This window comes from Candoia aspera, chromosome 3 (assembly GCF_035149785.1).
Source record: "Candoia aspera isolate rCanAsp1 chromosome 3, rCanAsp1.hap2, whole genome shotgun sequence".
Lineage (NCBI taxonomy): Eukaryota > Metazoa > Chordata > Lepidosauria > Squamata > Boidae > Candoia > Candoia aspera.
Genome location: NC_086155.1, coordinates 138696712 through 138713028, shown reverse-complemented (window position 1 = coordinate 138713028; position 16317 = coordinate 138696712). Strand labels below are relative to the sequence as shown.

The 16317-nt window shown below is 40.2% G+C and overlaps 2 protein-coding genes across 5 annotated transcripts in view; one reads left to right on the top strand and one right to left on the bottom strand.

Moving 5' to 3' along the window:
• Positions 1-16317, bottom strand: part of PPP1R3G (protein phosphatase 1 regulatory subunit 3G) — a 1059979-nt gene that overhangs the window by 133203 nt on the left and 910459 nt on the right. The window lies entirely within an intron of this gene.
• The window catches only part of RREB1 (ras responsive element binding protein 1), a 151835-nt gene that overhangs the window by 5781 nt on the left and 129737 nt on the right, over positions 1-16317 (top strand). For all 4 annotated transcript variants that reach the window (XM_063298866.1, XM_063298867.1, XM_063298865.1 and 1 more), the window contains one exon: positions 60-102. The gene's annotated coding sequence lies outside the window, so the exon portion shown is untranslated. The remainder of the gene's footprint in view (positions 1-59; positions 103-16317) is intronic.

The window sequence follows — 16317 nt, the reverse complement described above, 5'->3', positions numbered from 1 at the left end:
AATTTTTTTTACATTGCCCCTAATTATTGTAACTTGAACATTTTCTTTCTCTTTTACAGATATAAAGTGCTTTTCTGAAGAGCAATTTGAAGTTTAGAAAGGGTAGGAATTGCTTTATGTTTCTATTCATCTCTCCCCTGAAATATCTTTCTAAAAATAAATAGTCACTTTACTAATAAACGTAAGTTTATTAAGTGGGATGGCAGAAAAGGATTGCCCCCCCCCCCATGGCAAAAGTGAGAATTTGTAAGAAAATCCTGTGGTGGCTGGTCATTCTGAATGAATAGTGACTATGACATATGACACATGTATTGTTAAGAAATAACTTTATTGATGTTAACATATGTATTGATATTTATTAATATTGCAATTGGTTGGCCACTGTGAGAACAGACTGCTGGACTAGATGAGCCAGGGGTCTGATCCAGAAAGGCACTGCTTATGTTCTTATTTTCTAAAGTGAAAATGATATATTCTGTGGCCCACTAATTCCCTACAGAATCTCATGGGAAGTCTATGATTTCTAACCCTACTGGCAATGGTAAAAACAATGAAAACTAGATTTGAAACAGTAGAACACATAGGAAAGCAATTGACAGTTTCATATGACAACTCGGCATGGAGACTTTACAAAGCAGTGTACAGATTAGGTTTATGTGACATCATCTCAAAGAAGCTAGCCACTTTAACTTCTTACAAAGTTTAAACTCCTCTGTTTTCTCTTTTAAATATGGCTTAACTTGGGTAAAGAGCTGGGAAAAATTGTTTTTCTGTTTCTACGTTGTATTGGTTCTCACGTTCAAAGTAGTATTTGTGTGCAGTAGGTTTAGCTGAGAGATCGCTGGTGTTGTGTATCAACCTAAATGCCCTTTTTTTTACATCCTTGCCTAAAATACCTGCTACTTCCCCACTCTAGCTATTGCCAATAACAATAATGTATGGAGTATTTGTGAATTTCTTGCAAAATTGTGCACTGTCTAATATTTTGCTGGATTGGAAGATATTTGGGGGCAGTCATCAGAAAACTGATAAGAACTATATTAATTTTGCTGTGTTGAAGACCTGTTCTTAGTTTTTACTGTGTAAGGTTAAAGATATTTGGAACCTGCTGTCATGCTGTTACCTGGGTATGGAGATGCTGTATAAGAAGGTGCTGCTCTGTAGGAAAAAGTTAGACATTGTGGGGAAGATGAGTTTTTAATTTGCCCAGGAAATCAGCTTATCTGAACTAAAGATAATGAATATGCTTGGAACTGTACAGTTTGGGGCAGCTTTAGGAGGCAACCCGTGTATAAGATAGCAACTCCTGTGATGGTGGAAATAAACTAAAGCATCATGACTTTGTTCTTTGTGAATGATCAGAACAGCCTTAAGAACAAAGTATGGAACTTCAAGGTCCCCTGAAATGTTACTAATTTTTACTAGAGAATGAGGCCCAATAATGATTGCCGTGCTGTACAGTGCATATGCACCCACATATACAAGGTCGGGTGTTGTGCAGTTTGGACTTACTCAACGGTGGAGCAGTGGAAAATGAGTGTAAGCTAACTGGGAAAGGGCAGGCTTGCTAGTTGGATCATGCAGATCCATGTCTTCTGGCAAGGGGAATGATTCTGGACTTAACACCCTATCTCAGTAGCTGACAGAACCTGTGGATTTTGTTGCTTCTAGCAGGATGGAAGTCATTCTAGTGCATCTTGTTTTAACTACCTCTCCAGTTTCTCATGCTAACCTGCTTTGCAGTCAATAAAGGTAGTTCTCTGAATAGGAGCTGTAGACAAAAGAAGTAGGTGATGGGTGGGGATTGTTTATTCAATGTTATTCAAGTAAGTCATGTTAAGGGAATTGGATGGCCTCTGAGATAGTGTAGCTGAATAGTTTTAAGAAGGATTCACCTCCAGACTTCCAAGGGGGTAATACCAACAAGACTGAGGAGAGCAATTGAAACCCCCCAGACAGGCATTGTTAGGTTTAAGGACTCCAAAAAGGGGATTATGGACTGCTTTGAAGCTGTTTTCTTTCCCTTTGCTTTAGGCCAGGGTCTGTATTGCATGTCTTGTTATTTGTATTAGGGCCAGGTTTGTAGTTTGCTAATTTAAAAATAACACTTTTAATTTAATACCTGATTTTTCTATGTCGGAGCCAGTATCCCCAGATAAATCTTAGGAAATAGGGCCTTACCTTGGAAAGCATATGCCTTTTTGTTTTTTAACATGTTCAGTCATTCACAATTTTATACCATTTGGGCAGCAAGCTATGATGCCAGTTTCTCCAACTTGGTCACCTCCAGGTTAAAATTCTTACCCTCCCCAATTAGCCTGGCAATCCATTTGAGTTAGAAGTTAGAGGCTATAGTCCAGCACACCTGCAGGTACCAGCTGTAACATCCTTAAAGTTATTTTCAAGATTGCAATATTTTACCATACCTTTTTATCTTAGAAATTTTGTTTCTTCATTCACAGTATTAAAATCACCATATTTTTACATTAGCAGCCCCAATCTGAGAAACAGTGTTTTATTGGGGTCAATCTGAATAAATTTCCATATGGGAGATAACCACATTATTAGTTTCTGCTTAGCTATGACATTTAACTCTTTAAAAGGCTATTTCATGAGTAGTCATATGAAATTAATGTTCATATGACTACTAATTTCTTCCCTTGTGTATGGACCATTATTTCAAAAGAGTTTTATGAGAAGTTCTCCTTTCCTTAGAGAATATCTTTGTACATAACACGGAAGTGGATAGCTTGTTAGAGTTAAAAGCTTTACTGAATTCACATTCATAATGAGGTTGCTTGATTTTGGCTTAGCATGTTGGGGGAGCCTAACCATTGTGACTTGTAAACCATTGCTTATGACAGCTATTTCTTCAACAAATCATAGTAAAATTGTGGTTTGTTGTGCAGAAACTAGGCCATTCTATTCCTTAATTATATTTAGTAAGTGAATTCTATAAACAGAGTGAGAGCAGCATGGCTAAAATAATAAGATTAGTTCATATTTAAGTTTCAGCAGAGATTTTGGGGCTCTGTGCTGATTGTTAATGCTATCTAGCTCTTAGGAAGCTTTAGAGGTTTCTGCATGAGGCAGGTCATAAAGTCAAGATGGTAGGCGTGACCATGTAGTTGAAGCCTTGCCCTTTTTAAAAGGTGACTTTCACATGCATTGCATGCATGTGCACCTCCTGCATTTAAAAAAAGTGGGGCTTTGATCTCACAGTTGCAGCTGCCATGTTGATTTTTTTGGCAGTCTTCCCCTTGGGGCTGCCCAGGATGCTCCATTACACTTCATCATCATTGCTCATCAGAATGGATAACCATCCAGTTGGTGGACAGCTGCATTTGCATGCAGGGTTTTTCCCCCTCCTTTTCATAACTTACTTTGTGGGATTTTTAACTGCAGTTACCAAGACTTGAACCTGAGAGCTTCTGCTATCACAGCAATGATCTTTTCTGTGGCTTGGTTCTCAGGAGCATCTTGCAGGCTCACCTACCCGCTCTGTGATCACCTCCCTTCCTTGTCTTAGATTTGGATGGAGAGGTGAAGGATAATGACGATTTTCTCCTGGAAGTATGCAAAGCGTTTTACAAAAACCATAATGCTGAGCTTAGATACAAGCAATAACAATAAACATCAGGCAGTATGGTATAGTAGTTACAGTGTTGGACTGGACTGTGTCTCTTAAACAGGGTGATGTGGGTCTATCCTGGGGGGAATGGAGCAATTTTTAATTGCTTGTTGGTGAGTCAAGGATCCAGTTTGGGGCTGCTGTTGTTGAGATACTTGTGGAAAGCAACAGAGTCTGGGGTTTTTGTATTTTTTTGTGGGGATAATGTCATTTGAGACCAGGAAAAAGGGTAATTGGTTCAAATAGTTAAAGAACCACTGAACTAGGATGACCCAGGTTGAAGTCTACCCTCAGCCACTGAAGCTCCCTGAGTAACTTAAGGCCAGTCACTCTTTGTCAGCCCAACTTACCCCAAAGGAGGAAGGAGTGCTGTGTCCTTGAACTTGTGCAGGAAAGGTGGGACCTACATTGAACAAATAAGTAAATACAATATAAAGCCAACAATTCTACAAGACAGTAAGAATACAAAAATTAAAACTAGGTTTTTTCTTGCTTTGCAGAAATAAAATGCCAGCTGAAAAATTGAAAAGGTGGAGGTAATGCTTGCATTGGTGGGGAGGAAAAGTGCAAATTGATAGCATGTTCCTAATTGTCAGAGAATGATTAAGCAGTGTTAATGCTGTGTTACAGGTAGTCCTTGCTTACTGACCACAATTGGGACCAGAATTTTGGTTGCTAAGCGAAGCGGTCATTAAGTGATTCAACCTGATTTCACGACCTTTTTGTGGCAGTTGTTAAGTGAATCACCACAAGTGTTAAGCAAACCACGTGGTCATTAAGCAAGTCATGTGGTTCCCCATTGATTTTGCTTGCCAGAAGCCAGCTGGGAAGGTCAGAAATGGTGACCACATGACTGTGGGATGCTGCAATGGTCATAAATGCAAACTTGTAGCCAAGTGCCCAAATCACAATCATGTGACTGTGGGGGAATGCTGTGATGGTCATAAGTGTGAGGACTGGTCATAAGTTGGTTTTTTCAGCACCATTGTTAAGTCCGAACTGTCACTAAACAAATGGTGTTAAGCAAGGACTACCTGTACCTCAGTTGCTTGTCTGCTGCATGGGATAATAATGTATATCTTCCTTATGCAATCATCTTATAATAATTAATGAGAAAGGGAATGTATGATGCTAAGATCTAGTCAGTCTGTATTTCTGAAATTTGCATTTCTTTATATTTAACCAAAGGTATAGGTAAGGTCATACTTTGATGTGCTCCTCTCCCTGGCTTCTCTAGCTTTTTTTTTTTTTTTTTTTTACTTTTTATGAATGTTTTTCTGCAGCTTTGTTGCTAAAGCTGAAAACAGCTGGTATGGTATCTTAAGAATGGGTTGGCTTCTATACTTGTACTGTGGCATTGGAAGATGAACTAATTTGGGCAGCAGCCATTTCATGAGCCGTTTACTATTATTTTTAATGCATTTAAATGCAAGGCTGCAAAGAAGATTTGAACTACTTTTGTTTTGTTTTGCTGAAAAAAGCAAAACAAAACAAATGTTTAAGCTGTGGAATGGGAGCTTCCTGGGAGTTAATAGGTAAATTGATTAACATGTTAGAGATGTATTTGTCACTCTGCGAAGGCAATTTGCAAATTAATGATACTGGGTTTCCTGTTACAGTGTATGGGAAAGGGTTTAGAGGATTTGATGCACATGACTTTTATGTGCCCAGTTTTTTTTTTGCATCAACAAGCACATGCTGCATATCTTTGGATTTTTCATATTGTGCTTGATTTAATGAGGTTCACAAAAATTGCATGGCATCTATGAAGTTGGCAGTTGTTTGTTGGGAATATGCAAGGCCCTCCTGTTTCATCCCAAATCCATATTATGTCTGGGCTTGTTTCTGCTTGTCAGAGTCAGGTCAGGATTCGAGTTTATCCCTTCCTTGGTGGTTGCAACCTGTGTAGACACATTGCGGTATTGGACTGTTCTGGAAGGATTAGTGGGATAACCTCATGTTACAACACTTTGCCAGCATGGGACCTCTGCAGCCTTGTTCAAGAACTCAGCAGAATTTGCCGAACAAGGGAAATTGTTCTCTTCTGGTTATCATTTGAAGGAGCTTAAATGATTCTGTTTGCAATGCAAGAAGGTATGGTCTGGGTTTGACAAACTTGTCCTGAAAAGCAGTGCAACAGCATCCCATTTGTTTTTTTAGGTATTAGGTATTGAATGATTAGGTATTGTATGTTATTTGTAGCCTCTTGCGTTAAGAATATGTTCACACATGGCATTAAACCATAATATTCTTTGCTTAGCATAATATACAAGCCTAGGTTGTTGTGGCTTATTTAATAGACCATGATTAAGTCATGGGTTAACCTATAATATGAACACAGTTACAGCGTAGTCTTACTTTTTCCTTGTGCTACTTCACCAGGACTGCTCTGATATGCAAGTTGCAGTTGGAGGGCATGAATAAATTGCACTGTGTAGAAAGAAACCCTAGAACACCCCCCCATACACACAAAAACCTGGTGCTTTCCAGATATGGTGATTGCTACTTTTCTAACTTTCAATAAACAGGACCGTGTTTGATGTGGGTGATGGGATGTAGGTGTCGTAGCCTGGGTTCACATATCACGTTGGTCAACAGGTACCCCTCAGCAGATGGCAATGAAGAACATGTTTCCATTTAGGCAGAACATTTTGAAAACCACTACACCAGCTTGATCTTTGCTTGCTTCAGTTTTTGTATTTTGTAAGAGGTGTCCTGGTGGTTGAAGGAAGCTCTCATCCCTAATTTTAGAACACTGTAGTTCCATATGACCTATTGGTTCCAGATGACTCACTGAAACTTAATACTCCCTCTATTAACTTTGTGATTATGGTGGTTGCTTCACATAATCCATGAAACACTCATAATTGATTGCAGTGGGACCTTTGGAGTATTCATGCACAGAAATGAATGAAGGTGGTATAGCTGTGCTTGGTTGTTTGCTCCCTTCAATAATTGTGCTTTGTTTCTCTTGACATCACTGAGATTTGGTATTTCCAAATAAATGTGACCATCTATAAAGACAAGAGCAAGAGAGTTTTGTTAGTGTGGTTCCTCCTGTGGGCCCACTCTTCTACATAGCTATTAAAGTCATCACAGGCATCCTTTCCATTTGCTCAGTCTAGACTGCAGCTTCCATAATCCCTGACCATTGGCCAAACTGATTGGGATGTGCCAAGTCCTACTGGAGAAAGAAAGAATTGGCACAAGGGGTTATACGTGAAACTCTGCTGTGTTCTGCTTGGCATTTGAGTATTCCATGGCAGTTCAAAGAAGATGGCTGTCTCCTTTAATAAGATTGCTGTCTGTATATGTGTATGCTAGGACTACTTCTCTCTAAACCAGTGTTGCTTAAAGTGTGGTCCTAGGACACCTGGGGGTCCCCCAAGACCCTCTCACGGGTCCGCGAAATCAAAATTATTTGCCAGCCTATGTTGAAAAACAATACAATGTTAAAATCCCATGAAACAGTTGTGAGGCAGCAAATGTGTCAAATGTATTTCTCAATACGGTAAATATTGATAAATATAACCCATACAAACAAAAGCTATCTTGGGATCTTCTGTAATTTTTAAAAGTGGGAAGGGGTCCTGAGAGAAAAAAGTTTAAGAAACATTGCTCTAAACCATCTGCTTTCCTGGAAAGTGTGTGTGTGTGTGTGTGTATATATAAATGCAAGAAACAACAACACTGGTTTGTATTATATCTGTGCTTACAGTTTTGCTTGAAGACATTCTTTCCCAAGTCATAGATGTGCTGTATTGTAACACTATAATCTCCAGCACAGCCATGGACTACACTGGTTGGGGATGATGGTACTTTTAATCCAGTTTATCTGGAAAGTTACCTAATGGGGAGGATCAGTCTACTTTGTGCAACGAGGTACCAGGAAGCACAAGATCAAAGTGGAAGAAATGGAAGGACCTTGTCTGGCTAATAAAACATTTCAGATGCCATTTTTGCTACCTTTAATCCACTGGACTTTTTAAAAGATTATAAGAGGTTGAGCAATAAGCGTGCTTTTGTTCTTGTTTTGTGATCATCAGCAGATACTTTTTTTCCCTAGGGGGAAAAAACCTTGTACCAAATTGTTTAATTTTTGCGGAAAAAAATCCTAATAACACATGTTTGGTCTTCACATTAATTCCTAGTATATAAGCCTTTTTGTGGCTGTGCAAAAAAATTAATTCTGCATCTGCTCAAGCATATACTTGGTGTGTTCTGGCCTCATGTCAATTAAGCCAAGGAAACTACAGACAGGAATTTTATACCATTTAGAAGCTTGTTCACCTATTGTGTGAAGCTGTGATGGGCTTAACTGTGGTTTATTAAGTTACTGTTGGCTGGAATCATCTTCTAAGTCACAGCTAAACAGACACATTATGGTTTAATGTAATGTGTGAACTAGATCATAAAAGCTACCTCTACCACTTTCATAGCTGGGGTAATTTTTTTTTCTATCACTGCTGCTTGTCTAGTTTTAATGGCTGTTATAAGTGATACTGATCTCTTTTTCCTTTTTATTGGCCCTGATTGGTTCACAACCTTACTGAGCCACCATTTTTTTAGTTGTGGCTTACTGAATAAACTACAATCCACTGGATTTCTTTCCTGTATAGGCTTTGTGTATTGCAACAGGTGGCTGCAACTAGCCAGTCTTGGCTGATCTCAAGAAAGGTAAGCAGAATTAGATCTGGAAAAAACTAGGATGGGAGACTACCAGGGGGGCCCAGGGCTGTGGACTAGATTGGGAAGTTGAAAAAATGTTCCAGAAAAGGCCATTTGGTGCTGCTGCCCAGAAACCTTCGTGGATATGTCCATGCAATCGCCCAAAATCAAGCTTGACTCCAAGGATTTTTTTTCTTCTCACTGTTACAACTAGTCTTCAGTTATAAACTTGCTAGTGGAGAAAAGGTTCTTATATACCCAGGAATGCACTGCAGTTTAGAAAGCATCTTGGCTTCAGCACATGCATTAAAGTAGGGCACCCAGTGTGAAGATGATAGGCAGGTGCAGAAATGATTAAGCAATCTATTGTAGACGTTTGATGGACTGCCACTCCCTGCATATACCTTTCAGATTTACTTAAGTATGTTGGCCACTGATTTGAAAATTCTGCTGTAGAACCAAAATGCAACTGAATGAAATATTTGTACCACTAGATAGTTTGGAATTCTCTATGCCATTGTGTGTTGGTTGTACGATTATTTATGGAAGTGTATATGCTATGCTGGTCACATGGATTACACCTTTTATTTTCTTTGCTAATGGAATATGTACTCATTTAATCACTTTTGCTGCATTGAATTCTGTGTGGATACTTGGTGCTGCAGCTGGACTATGTAATGCTGCATGTTATCAGTTGCATTTATATAGCAGAAAAGAGAAGATGCTGAAGTGGAAAGAATACAGTTACATAAAGGATGCCAAAGGTTAGATTTTGATAATTTGGTTCTGAATGGCTGTCATGCGATACCACATGTGCTGTTCTAGTGAGACCCTAACAGGTAATTTGATACAGACTGCAGGTAGTCCTTGACTTATAACCGTTTGTTTAGTGACTATTTGAAGTTATGCCGGCGCTGAAAAAAGTGACTTACAGCCAGTCCACTCCATTATGGCTGTCACAGTATCTCTGCGGTCACACGATCAAAATTTATGCACTTGGCAAACAGCTTGCACTAACGACGGTTGCAGCATTCTGGGTCATGAGATCGCCATTTGCAACCTTTCCAGCTGGCTTCCATCAGGCAAAGTCAATGGGGGAAGCCAGATTCGCTTAATGACTGCAGTGATTCGCTTAATGATCATAGCAAAGCTTGTAAAATCAGGAGTGACTGACTTATCAGCTGCCTCGCTTAGCAATGGAAGTTCCAGTCCCAATTTTGCTTGTAAGTCGAAGACTACGTATATTTGGATTCAGTTCAGTCTGCTTTCTAAACAGATTTGGGGGCAGAAAAGACCTTGGACACAAGAATAGAAGACTTAATGCAAAGAGGTGGGAGGTGGGCAGCTGTTTTAGTTCTCCTGCCTTTAGTACCATCTAACATACCCTTCCTGGTCACGTGGTATGGTGATATAATGGTTTCAGTAGTTCCCTGAATGCAGTATTTAGAAGCTGAGGCTGAAGACTTCAGTTCAATTCCATGGCTGAGCTTTTGGAAAGCCATGGAGTTTCCTCCTGTTCCTTTTTTACCATGAACATCAACATGTGACTAACCAGAGCTCATCTGTGACTTCAGAGTCTTCCCTCAGTGCACCAGATCCCCAAATGGGCCATTTTTATGCATTTTGGAATTTGGATTGTTTTTTAAAAGGAAAAATGGGTGCCTTAAGTCTTGCAAAAGTGTAAAATACCAGTGTCATCCCTTAATCCCTCTTCCCCGCTCAGGCTTATTTTGGATCCTATCTCTGTCTACTTTCAGAGTGTGGCCCTCAGGATACCATGCAAGGTCAGGTATGATCTTCGAACTAAGGAACATTGCATATTCCTGATATACATGAAAGTAACTTGAGCAGGTTCATCTTATATTTTTCAACTAGAAATCCTAGGTAGAATCTTAGCATTCTTTGACAGATTTTAAGAGGCTATTCTAGGTCAGATGAGTTTTTACAAGCTGAAGTTTAATCCAGACAAGACTTACTCTGTGTGTCAGGAAATCTGCTAGTCTGGATAGAGAAGTTGGATGAGATTTAAGTTTCCCTGAAGTATCAAGAATGTAGATTCTGGGAAATGTAGTCGCAACTCATCTGGAGCATATAAGGCTTTGTGAAAACTTTATTACTGATATGAAGAGGTGTCCATCAGTGTGGTTCTTGTTTTTCACTATGCGTCAGATTCCCCCGATCAAAGTGTTCACAGAACCCCTTATCGGAGCATCTTCTATCACTTCCTTATCATGGGCTTAGACTCTCTGTCGCTGGATGGGAGGGGGTGTGAAGTTGGAGTGTGAATTGCATTATTATGGCTACAGATTTATGATGGGGCACATCAAGGCCAGTGGTTAGAGATACACCAGGAACACCACCTGGATGGGAGGGGGGGTGACATACTTCCATGGGAAAGGGAGGCAGACAGGGGAATGTAATTTTAAATGTATGTTTTAGCGGGAATTCTCCATTCGCAGCTTTGCTTTTATCCTAGTCATTTCGCTACAATAAACAGTTAAAGGAATCCAGAGTCCTGACTGTTGTTGTGTGAATGCTCGAATGGTCTAGTGCTGACACTATGACAGATAGATGCTAGTAATTCGGTCTTGATGTAGCATCAACTGAGAAATGATTTCAGTTATCCTGTGTGAGTTAACCATAGCGGCTGTACTACAGTACTGTGTATGCCAACATGACTGCAGTCCAAGGAGATTTGTTTTCTGAGCATGTTTTCTGTACACAGTGGAATGTTTCGAAGAACTTTATCTGAAGTTGCTTCCACAGAATTTCCAAATTACCCTTAAAATGCTCTAACTTCAACAAAACCAGAACACATGAGGCCATGTGCTGCTCTTTGCCAGCTGATGATAACTATATCTTTTAGATTTTTGCCAAATTATCATGAAATCAGAATGTAAGATTTTGGCTAGCTGTGCAGTATGATTTAGTTGCCATTACAACGCTGAATCCTTAATCTATCTCAGTTCAAATGAACAGAGATGTTCTCCTCCTCCTTCCTTTTTTACCCTTTAAGTTTTAGTGAAGCATTTTGCATTTAGTGAGGGCTGGGTGCTTCTCAGAATGGAAAACCATATTCTTGCTCTCCCACTACAACAAGTATTTTAAGGTTGGACCTCTGGGCCAGCATCGTAGAAGAAGATGTAGGTTGTGGTGCTATTTTTGACCCTGCATGTGGAGTTCAAAGCTGCAGAATTCGCTGGAGATGTAATATGCACAATTAATAGGCACTGGGATGGAGTAGGATGCTAAATACGTTATTAATCAAATGTATTGGAAGATACGTACAATATAGCAAGGGGACTATGAACCAGTTGCTTTGAATTGGGTTCTGCTTCAGTTTCAGACATATTGGTATAGTTCTTGACCCATAGCCTCTTCTGAAGTCCAGAATCTCACATAAACACCCAATATTCAAATTAATATCTCAACAGAAAATTAAATCGTAATAGTGGTATTTATAGAAAGTAAATCACTACATAGTATATAGCAGGGTTTCTTAACCAGGGTTCCATGGAACCCTAGGGTTCCACAAGAGGTCACTAGGAGCTGCCAGGGACATCACGATTTATTTAAAAAATTATTTCAAACTAAGGCAACTTCACATTAAAGAAGTTTCTTTATTTTCAGTCTAAGAACACTGTTAATGCATATATACAGGCCTACCCATGAAACGCATATAATAATTTTGTAACTTCTGGCCTATATTTGAGGTGAATGTGTAGGGGTTCTCCGACGTCTGAAAAGTATTTCAAGGGTTCCTCTAGGGTCAAAAGGTTGAGAAAGAGTGGTATATAGAGACCAATTACCTACATATTTCAGATTCAGAGGTTTTTGAAAAGGTTATTTTGCAACTTGTTTTGACAATGAACTTTATGTTGATCTTGCTAACTAAGACTGTACATTTCAAAGGAGTTTCAATGGTATGTCCAGATCTTACTCTTGTTTTGTTGTTTATTCGTTTAGTCGCTTCCGACTCTTCGTGACTTCATGGACCAGCCCACGCCAGAGCTTCCTGTCGGTCGTCAACACCCCCAGCTCCCCCAGGGACGAGTCCGTCACCTCTAGAATATCATCCATCCATCTTGCCCTTGGTCGGCCCCTCTTCCTTTTGCCCTCCACTCTCCCTAGCATCAGCATCTTCTCCAGGGTGTCCTGTCTTCTCATTATGTGGCCAAAGTATTTCAGTTTTGCCTTTAATATCATTCCCTCAAGTGAGCAGTCTGGCTTTATTTCCTGGAGGATGGACTGGTTGGATCTTCTTGCAGTCCAAGGCACTCTCAGAATTTTCCTCCAACACCACAGTTCAAAAGCATCGATCTTCCTTCGCTCAGCCTTCCTTATGGTCCAGCTCTCGCAGCCATATGTTACTACAGGGAACACCATTGCTTTAACTATGCGGGCCTTTGTTGTCAGTGTGATGTCTCTGCTCTTCACTATTTTATCGAGATTTGTCATTGCTCTTCTTCCAAGGATTAAGCGTCTTCTGATTTCCTGACTGCAGTCAGCATCTGCAGTAATCTTTGCACCTAGGAATACAAAGTCTTTCACTGCTTCTACATTTTCTCCCTCTATTTGCCAGTTATCAATCAAGCTGGTTGCCATAATCTTGGTTTTTTTGAGGTTTAGCTGCAAGCCAGCTTTTGCACTTTCTTCTTTCACCTTCATCATAAGGCTCCTCAGTTCCTCTTCACTTTCAGCCATCAAAGTGGTATCATCTGCATATCTGAGATTGTTAATGTTTCTTCCAGAGATTTTAACTCCAGCCTTGGATTCCTCAAGGCCAGCTTGTCGCATGATGTGTTCTGCATACAAGTTGAATAGGTAGGGTGAGAGTATACAGCCCTGCCGTACTCCTTTCCCAATCTTAAACCAGTCCGTTGTTCCGTGGTCTGTTCTTACTGTTGCTACTTGGTCGTTATACAGATTCTTCAGGAGGCAGACAAGATGACTTGGTATCCCCATACCACTAAGAACTTGCCACAATTTGTTATGGTCCACACAGTCAAAGGCTTTAGAATAGTCAATAAAACAGAAATAGATGTTTTTCTGAAACTCCCTGGCTTTTTCCATTATCCAGCGGATATTGGCAATTTGGTCTCTAGTTCCTCTGCCTTTTCTAAACCCAGCTTGTACATCTGGCAATTCTCGCTCCATGAATTGCTGAAGTCTACCTTGCAGGATCTTGAGCATTACCTTACTGGCATGTGAAATGAGTGCCACTGTTCGATAGTTTGAACATTCTTTAGTGTTTCCCTTTTTTGGTATGGGGATATAAGTTGATTTTTTCCAGTCTGATGGCCATTCTTGTGTTTTCCAAATTTGCTGGCATATAGCATGCATTACCTTGACAGCATCATCTTGCAAGATTTTGAACAGTTCAGCTGGGATGCCGTCGTCTCCTGTTGCCTTGTTATTAGCAATGCTTCTTAAGGCCCACTCAACCTCACTCTTCAGGATGTCTGGCTCTAGCTCACCGACCACACTGTCAAAGCTATCCCCGATATTGTTATCCTTCCTATACAGGTCTTCTGTATATTCTTGCCACCTTTTCTTGATCTCTTCTTCTTCTGTTAGGTCCTTGCCATCTTTGTTTTTGATCATACCCATTTTGGCCTGGAATTTACCTCCAATGTTTCTAATTTTCTGGAAGAGGTCTCTTGTCCTTCCTATTCTATTGTCTTCTTCCACTTCCGCGCATTGCTTGTTTAAAAATAATTCCTTATCTCTTCTGGCTAACCTCTGGAATTTTGCATTTAATTGGGCATATCTCCCCCTATCACTGTTGCCTTTTGCTTTCCTTCTTTCTTGGGCTACTTCTAGTGTCTCAGCAGACAGCCATTTTGCCTTCTTGGTTTTCTCTTTCTTTGGGATGTATTTTGTTGCCGCCTCCTGAACAATGCTGCCAACTTCTGTCCAGAGTTCTTCCGGGACCCTATCTACTAAGTCCAGTCCCTTAAATCGATTCTTCACCTCCACGGCATATTCCTTAGGAATATTAGTGAGCTCATATCTAGCTGATCTGTGGGTCTTCCCTAATCTCTTTAGTCTGATCCTAAATTGTGCAAGAAGAAGTTCGTGATCTGAACTACAGTCAGCTCCAGGCCTTGTTTTTACCGACTGTACAGATGTCCGCCACCTTTGGCTGCAAAGGATGTAATCAATCTGATTTCGGTGTTGTCCATCTGGTGAAGTCCATGTATAAAGCCGTCTCTTAGGTTGTTGGAAGAGAGTGTTTGTTATGCAGAGTGAATTGTCTTGGCAAAATTCTATCAGCCTGTGTCCTGCTTCGTTTTGTTCTCCCAGGCCATACTTACCTGTAATTCGAGGTGTCATTTGACTGCCCACCTTAGCATTCCAGTCTCCTGTGATGAAAACAACATCTCTTTTAGGCGTGTTGTCCAGTAGGTGCTGCAGATCCTCATAGAACTGCTCTACTTCAGCTTCTTCAGCATTTGTGGTTGGGGCGTATATTTGGATCACTGTGATGTTAGATGGCTTGCCCTGAATTCGAATTGAGATCATTCTGTCATTTTTTGGGTTGTATCCAAGCACTGCTTTAGCCACTTTACTATTAATTATGAAGGCTACTCCATTTCTTCTGTGGTCCTCTTGTCCGCAGTAGTAGATCTGGTGGTCATTTGATGTGAAGTGGCCCATTCCAGTCCATTTCAGTTCACTGACGCCCAGAATGTCTATCTTTAATCTTGACATCTCACCAATAACCACATCCAATTTGCCCTGGCTCATAGATCTTACATTCCAGGTTCCAATGGTGTGTTGATCCTTAGAACATCGGATTCGCCGTTCACCACCAGCACCGTCGGCCGCTAGCCGTCCTTTCGGCTTTGAGCTAGCTGCGTCATCACGTCTAACCTATGTTTATAGATATAACCTTGCCCAAATTAAAATGGTGTAGTGGTTAAAGGCACTGTGCCAGAAACCTGGGGGACTGTGAGTTTTAGTCCTGTCTTGAGCACAGAGCTAGCTGGATGACCTTGGGCCAGTCACTCACTCTCAACCCTGGGAAGGTTGAGAATGGTAAACCACTTCTGAAATCTTGTCAAGGCAACTGCAGGGACTAGTCCACAAATTAAAGTGGTTTCCCATCTTCTAGTTGCCAATATGCACTCCAGCCAGTATATACTGTTTACAAGAAGGAAGTACGGATCTTTACTGAATGTGCCTTAAAATGTGGACAAATATTAAAAATGAATCTTCAGAAGAGAAAATGGAAGCATGTTCTGTTATGAACAAGTTTGCACTTGTTTCCTGTCTGTGGTACACTCATAGCAGAAATAGATTTTGTATTGTTTAATCTGTGTAATAATTAAGATGAATGTGACTGGTGGCTTTTGAGCAGGTATGTCTTCAGATTTTTAGGCTTTTAGAAGAACATTCTTCCTGGAGGATTACAGGTTGATATCGCACAAACATTTCTCATGCCTGAACTATTTAGCACACATTCATCAATTGTCTTGCAGTTATTTATATAAAATTTTGGAAATATCTTCCCTGTTTGTCCATTAGTTACTTTTTGGTCTATTCCTACAAATGAGCGAGGAATAAATGGTGTGAATTGCTTTCTTAGTTACATAGGAGAACCCCAGTTCTGATTGCCTAAGTTGAATGGTGCTTGACCTAAAATGATGGAAAGTAGTATATCACTTATTTTGATTCATCATTCATTTTGGTCATAGTGATAATTATTTTCTTGTATACAGTGATTATGAATTCAGTGGAATAATGTTGAATACAGGTGAGTTACGGCAATTCTGCTACCCTATATGTTCATTCACTGTAGGAATTGTGCTTTTGTCATAATGTAGGAATTTTGATTTGGAATGTTTACTTGAGATCATTTAGTTGCCTCTTACAAACATTGTGTCTGAATTCTTTTGGGTACAATGGTGACTTTTGCTTATCTTTTCCATAAAGCAGGGATCCCCAACCCCCTGGCCACGGACCAATACCGATCCGTGGCCTGTTAGGAACCGGGCCACACAGCAGGAGGTGAG